General features: G+C 34.2%; 1 pseudogene; it reads right to left on the bottom strand.

Annotated features, from left to right (window-relative positions):
* Positions 1–583: 583 nt before the first annotated feature.
* Positions 584–2,759, bottom strand: LOC110689471 (annotated as a pseudogene).
* Between the last annotated feature and the right edge of the window lie 4,330 nt (positions 2,760–7,089).

Genomic DNA, 7,089 nt, shown 5'->3' with positions numbered 1-7,089 from the left:
ACGCTATATTATAAGCCCAATTCCGATGAATAATGAGGAAGTTATGGCCAAATTACTAAACTGGGTCCGGTTTGATATTTATATGCGGCCCAATGATCTAATGCAGGGCCTAATATTCATTTATCATTCCTAATGCAATTAGAATTGATTTTAGTCTTCTAGATTCTTATACAAGGTTCTTTTCATTCCTAATTTAATTAGCATTGATAAATTGACTTTAGTTGACTTTTTAGAGTTTGAATCAGAATAAAAGAAGTGTTTTTAAGGAAAATACGATTTCGCCTTTCTGTACGGCTAAATTTTATCAAAATTAAGAAAACGCATGAAGCTGGTTTCTAGCGCCTGACGACAGAATTAGCGCCTGGCGCTAATGCTTGGCGCAAAGTTATCAGAATCGGGATTCTACTTTGAATCGGAAGAGGGGGATAGAATCGGATCGTAGAATCGACCGATTCTACAAATTTTGCAAAAATCTGAAATTATACCCAACTGTTTCACTTTTTTACTCATTTTTTTAAGTAAACCATGATATTAAATTCATTTTTTAAAACATTTAGCGCAATAAAATGACGACATTGTCAAATTTAACTATCTACAACAAAATTCATTAATGATAAAGATGTTCAGAATAGTGCAAAAGTACTAATTAGTTGTGATTACACATTTACACCCCATTCTTACAATTATAATTGAAATTAATTAATAGTCATCAAAGCCAAAACTACCACCATCTACATCATCACTTCCCGTGGTAGTTCCTCCGATATCGGTATCGTCGACTACTCCAAAATCATCCAAATCAATTTCATTAGAGCCAATAATAGTTGCAGCTTCAGCATGATCATCATCATCACTCAATGTTTAAACTTCAACCACATTTTCTATGAAAAAAAAAACAAAAAATAGGAAAGATAAAAACGAGAAGTTTAATATATTAGGAGACTAGGAGTTTTAGAAATTAGAATGAAAGGAAATATTAGTAAAGATACATACCTTGTAATTCTCTGTACAAGCTTTCATTCTCATCTCGTGTTGCTTGTCTAGTAAATCTTCTAGCCGCTCTATCAAGTTTATTTAACCATTCTCCACCCGTGGAAGAACAGGGTCCTCTGTTTCAGCAATCCATTCATCATCAGATTGCAATTCATCCAGAATTATAGGCTGCTGTATTATTGACTTGCTTGCTCGTCTCTCTTGTCTACGCTTCAACTTCAGATTATACATCACGAAAACAAGATCATTCATTCTTTGTTGATGCAAGCGATTTCTCTTTTTTGTATGCACCTGTTATTATCAAATATCAATTAAAAAATCATAACATAAACCCCATTTATATTATTCATGAATGTATAACAAGAATTAGATAGTAAAGCTTTTTACCATCTCAAACGCACTCCAATTACGCTCACAACCAGAAGAGCTGCATGTTAAACTCAAAATTCTTACTGCAAAGCTTTTCAACCCTGGACAGTTATCTCCATACGACTCCCACCAATCAGCTGAATAGAATAAGTAAGTTAGGAAAATTTTCAATTTTATGAATTATAATATGAAATGATTGACAAATGACAACCTGGACTTTTTTTAGTTCTAGTCATAATAGCGGTAGATAGCCCAAAAAGACCTCTCGCATTTTTGAAAGCATCCATTTGCAAATCGATAATCATTCTTTCATCGGGGTCGGGAACCATTCTTTGTAGTCAACTATATAATCCTATTTTAATTTCCGCATTAGCTTGAAAATTAGGACTATACTGAAATTGAGGGTTTAAAAAATAGGCAGCAGCTTGTAAGGGTCTGTGCATTTGATCGACCCAACGCTCATCAACAATATCCAAGATAGGCTGGTAGCTAAATGAAAAGGAAACAAATAAAACAAATATGTAAGTGGTATAAGAATAAGAAGTAACTAAATTGCAAATACAATTTGTAAATGTAAGTAAACTGAATTACAAAATAAGACAAACTTACTTTCTTTCCACATTTATAAAATTTTCCTTGATTTGATTTTTTGCTTGTGTCATTGCTTCATAAATGAATCCCATCGCCGGGTTTTCATCGGAATCCACCATACGTAAAACTTTCACAAGTTGTAGGGCGCCCTTCAAACATGTTACAACGCTTTGCCAAAACCCTCGAGTATCCAAAACAATTCTTTGTATATTTTTCCCTTCGACTGATTTAGCAAACTTACTCGATCTCCACTTATCAGATGCAAACATAGCCAAAAATGGTCCTTTATGTTCATTTAAACACCTCAAAGTCAGGTATGAAATTGCAAATCTAGTGACACCAGGCCTAATAAGCTCTTTGCCTTTTGTAAACTCTCTCATCCATGTGAGGACTAAGGTTCTAGAGTATATGAAAGTCGTTACCTTCCTAGCCTTTGCAATAGTTAAACTATGAACCTTGATTTTTTTATCTAAATCCTCCAACATTAAGTCAATACAATGGGCAGCACATGGTGACCAAAATAACTTACTTCTTTTTTCCATCAATTTTTCACCGGCAGCTTTATAGTTCGCAGCATTGTCGGTGACAACTTGCACAACATTCTCTTCACCAACTTGTTCTACAACAGCATCTAACATCTCAAGGACCTTTTCTGCTGGCTTAGAGATGTCTGATGTATCAACAGAGGAAAGAAAAACAGAACCTTTAGGGCTATTAACCAAAAAGTTACAAAAAGATCGTCTTTTTCTATCACTCCACCCATCTGACATTATTGTGCAACCTGTTTTTTTCCATTGTTCCTTGAGATGTTAAGGGTTGTTTGCTGTCCTGGTTTTCTATAAACAAAAGAATCCATTTTACCCCATTGATTATGACCTAACTGATATTCACCTCACTCTTCTTCCTCACCAATATCATACAATTTTTTCTTTTTTCTACTGGACTGCTCTTCATTAGATTGTAGTATTGCCTTAAATTTTTGTTTTACATCATCAGGGACTTGCAAACAAGCCTCCACATTACAACCAGTTCCAGCAAGGTGATGTTTATGTCTAAAAATACCACCAGAACGCACTACAGAACAATATTCGCATCGTACCTTTTTTGTATCATTATCAACCTGAGAACCATGCTCCCATCCAGGGTCTGATCTATTTCCAGCAGCAATTTTCCTCTTCTTTGCAGTAGTTGAGCCAGAGCTTGACATGTCTATACATGCAGAGAATATCATATCAAAATTAGCCTAATAAAATTAAAATTACTTGTCTCAAATTCTTAATTTTAACAGTTAGGGCTAATCGGCTAAGTTAAAAACAAAATTTAATCATCAACCCAATAATCCTAAACATACTATAGATAATGAAGCTATGGCAAAGATAAAAATTAAAATTTAGTGTCTTAAATTCTTAATTTTAAAAAGCTGAACGAAAAAAAAATAAAAAAAAATTGAAAACGTACCTGATAATCAAGGAGACAACAATTTGACGAGCTTGTGAGCAAATTGAGTTGATGGAGATGAGGAATTAGCTGAGAACAAAAGAGTAGTACAGTAAATGCGTACAGCAAAAGGGGAAAGAGGAAAGGAGGAAGAAGAGTAAAGGTGGAGTGAGAAAAATTTAATGGTCTAGATTATTCTTTAGAAGTAAAAAAACAAAAAGAACTGTCCATTTCATATGGGATATGGCCCAATACATTGCCATATTCATTTAACATTCCATTTCAAGGTTTAAGTAAGAATCGGTGGAATCGTACATAAATCGCGATTCTACCGATTCTATGCGATTCCACATTTACTCTCTCTCTCTATTCTAAACCAACCCTTTTTATAAACACAATTCCTTATTGTAGGCGTCACTTGAAGTGCGCCTACGTAAAAAGTGACAAGGTAAAGTTGTATCCCCTAATAAAAAATAATTCATAAGTCTTCTAACTAAAGTAGATAGGGAAGTAGGGTCGATCTCCATAGGGAAACAAGTCTTTCTATTCCTAATTAACTAAAATAATCTAGATTATGAAGTAACCAATATTTATATGTGAATAACAAACTAAACTACGGAGATTGAGAATAGAGAGAAAATAATATATAAAAGGATCTAGGGCATAGGTTCACCAATAAATAATACTCCAGGGTAAAACATAGTAATCAATCATTGACATTGCATAAATAACATGATTAACAGGCTCTCGCAATTTACTAGATCTAAGTCCTTATTGAAAATAGTCTTTAATATCAAATTAACATCTGCTCGATTCATCAATTCAATATTGCTATACTTTTACAAGCCGTAATTGTAAAGCGTTAAAACAATTCAATAAGAAATTATCATGCAATACCAATAATCAATAATAGTCGATCATCAATGCATCAATCAACCAGATTGTAAAGTGCTTTCGCTACGTATTACAATCACATAATTAATCTACCGGTATTAAATCTCATCTCTCGAATCTCGACTTAACCATTTATAAATTAATCTGCCTATTGAAACTAGACCTAAACATCAATTCTCATCTCTCGAATCTCGAATCAATGTTGTCAAACTCATGCATAAAAGATCAGGCCTAATCTAGTCACAGAGCATTAAATCAATCAATAGGAAATTAATCTAGCATTGATAATTAACAACAACAAATTATCCCTTCATATTATTTAAGGATCCCCATAAACCCTAGAAATAGAACTACTCACACATAATAGAAACTAAACTAATCAAAGCAATAAAGCAAGACATGATTAAAGGAATAAAATAAACAACTAAGATTAAGAGAAGAGAAATCGTTACCAAAATAAAGCTGGAATTAAGAGTAGAATTAAGAACAAAGTTTTAAGAGAAAGAAAATCTAAGAGAAAAATTAAGAGAGTAAAGAAAGAGTAAAAAGAGAGAGAGGAAAGAGAGAGATAAATCCCCTAAAAACGTATTACGGAGGAGTATTTATACTCCGTACAAATCTTATACTCAAACAAACTAAAACGACGTTAATCGTCCCTTAATGAATACACGCGCCCGATCGGGCGAGGCACCGCCCGATCGGGCGCGCCTTTTTGCTCCCTAATACTAATCTCGCGCCCGGCAAGGCGCGTCACCGGGCGCCAGCCTTAGCTTCTCCCGTCCGACCGGGCGCGCCTCCGGGTGCCAGCCTCTTTGGCCGGGCGGCTCACTTGGGCCACTATTTGGACTACGATTGGGCTCCAATTCTTCGAGGCCAATCTGGGTTTCCTCTTTCGGTCTTGAATACGCGGTCCAAATGCCCCGGTATCACCTATACCGAGCCCTTAATCACCGGTTCGATGGCTCTAACCGGCCCTGGGCTATAAAATCTGGCCGTGTTTCTCCAATGTTCGTGATTGCTCCAAAATATCTCGGGAAAATACTCCAAAAGCATAAATCTCTACAAAAGTCAACCAAATCTACGAAAACATTAGAAAACACCAATTAGTAATAAAAGTGGCTCTAAAGAGCCAAAAACACTACTAATTATGACCAAGGGAAGAGGGTAAAATACTATATAAAATAGACATATCAAAAAGCATGTTGTGAATATGCTTGGCACTCATAGGAAGTGGGAATCGACATAATACGATTAGGGACAAATAAAGTAGGGAGTCGCCAACAAGTTTTTAAGGAACTTGTAAACCGTTCACGGATCATAAAAAGGCAACCACGAATAAGTGACAACGATAGGCAACAACGATTGACCCGTGAAGGTTACACCCCATTCATAATCCATGAGATTACTAACTCCATATGGTTCGGAACCACGAAAGGAGGATCGGGGATGATGGTACGAAGTGAGTCATGGAGTCACATTCGCCCGTATTGGCCACTACTCGATTATTATAGTGAAAAGTGATTCCTACGATCTCAAAGGCATACAAACAAAATATTCAATTTGCTCTAAACTATTATTAAGCTAAATTGGTTGAATATTAATGCAACACATAATTCTAAAATTTTTGTGATCACTTGAATTAACAACAAGATTAAAAAGGAACCTAAACCGGTTGTCCAAATTATCTTATTAGGCGTGATTTTCAATTACATATTCCCTTTAAACATGCAATATAGTGATCATTATAACAATAGAATAAACATTAGTATTGGAAGCAATTTAACAATAATAGCGTAAGTCAAATCAAATAATAATAATAACCTAATCATGATGCTAACAATAAGAATAAAAATAAGAGTAATTAAGTGATCAATTACTCATTTTCCGCGTTTCCTTGAATTGCTACATCATGAATAAACTGTTAGTAACTTCAATAAAAATATAAATAAAATGGAAATTAAATTAAATTAATGTAGATTTTATTTGGTCCAAACCCTCAGTTAATTATACCTTTCACGCCTTGTTTTAAGTATAGAACTTCGGGTAATGTATGGACTCCTTGGAGTACTTAGGGGAAGTATATATCATGGAAGAATAGGGAGGCTAGTGTTTAGGCTAAAGAGGGAGAATAGAATTATTTTATGATCAAGCTTGTTGATGATTTAAAAAGGGGAGATATGACCTCTATTTATAAGGAAAAAAGAGGGGTCGAATCAAGAAAAGATAAGAATTTGAATCGGATAAAACTCTTGCGATAGACAACAGTTTTTGCGGTTTTTATTTTTATCATATCTTTTGATCCAGAAATCGCAATAAGAAATATAATATGTCGGTAGAAAGATATTGAAGTCTACTTTATAATCCAATTAGAATCAGATTAAAATATTTTGTATAATAAAATATATGTCCGAAATAGTGAGACGGTGTCAGTTTTAGATAGAGTTTGACATTTTATTCATATCTTTTCCATTATAGCTCGGAATTGATATTTTAATATATCATTGGAAAGATAATTTCAAGGGCTATCTAACCATATAAAATTTTGATAAAAAAATACGAGGAACGAAAATAATATCTGTCTATATTTGAACGTCTTTCAATTCGAATAGAATTAGGACTTTCAAAAACAGGAGTTTTATTCAATTTCAAACTCTTTAATCTTATCTTTTCAAAAAGGATAATTAGGATATTTTAGAAACTTGTAGAAGCTTCCAATTAATCCTAATTGTTTAGGAATGGGATTAAATAATTTGGACCCTCCACATGATCGTTGGGTCGTAGGTAAGGTGTGGGCTTAGGTTCGGT

This window comes from Chenopodium quinoa, unplaced genomic scaffold, assembly GCF_001683475.1.
Source record: "Chenopodium quinoa cultivar QQ74 unplaced genomic scaffold, ASM168347v1, whole genome shotgun sequence".
Lineage (NCBI taxonomy): Eukaryota > Viridiplantae > Streptophyta > Magnoliopsida > Caryophyllales > Amaranthaceae > Chenopodium > Chenopodium quinoa.
Note: the sequence above shows the minus strand (reverse complement) of the source record. Positions and strands in the feature narration are given on the sequence as shown.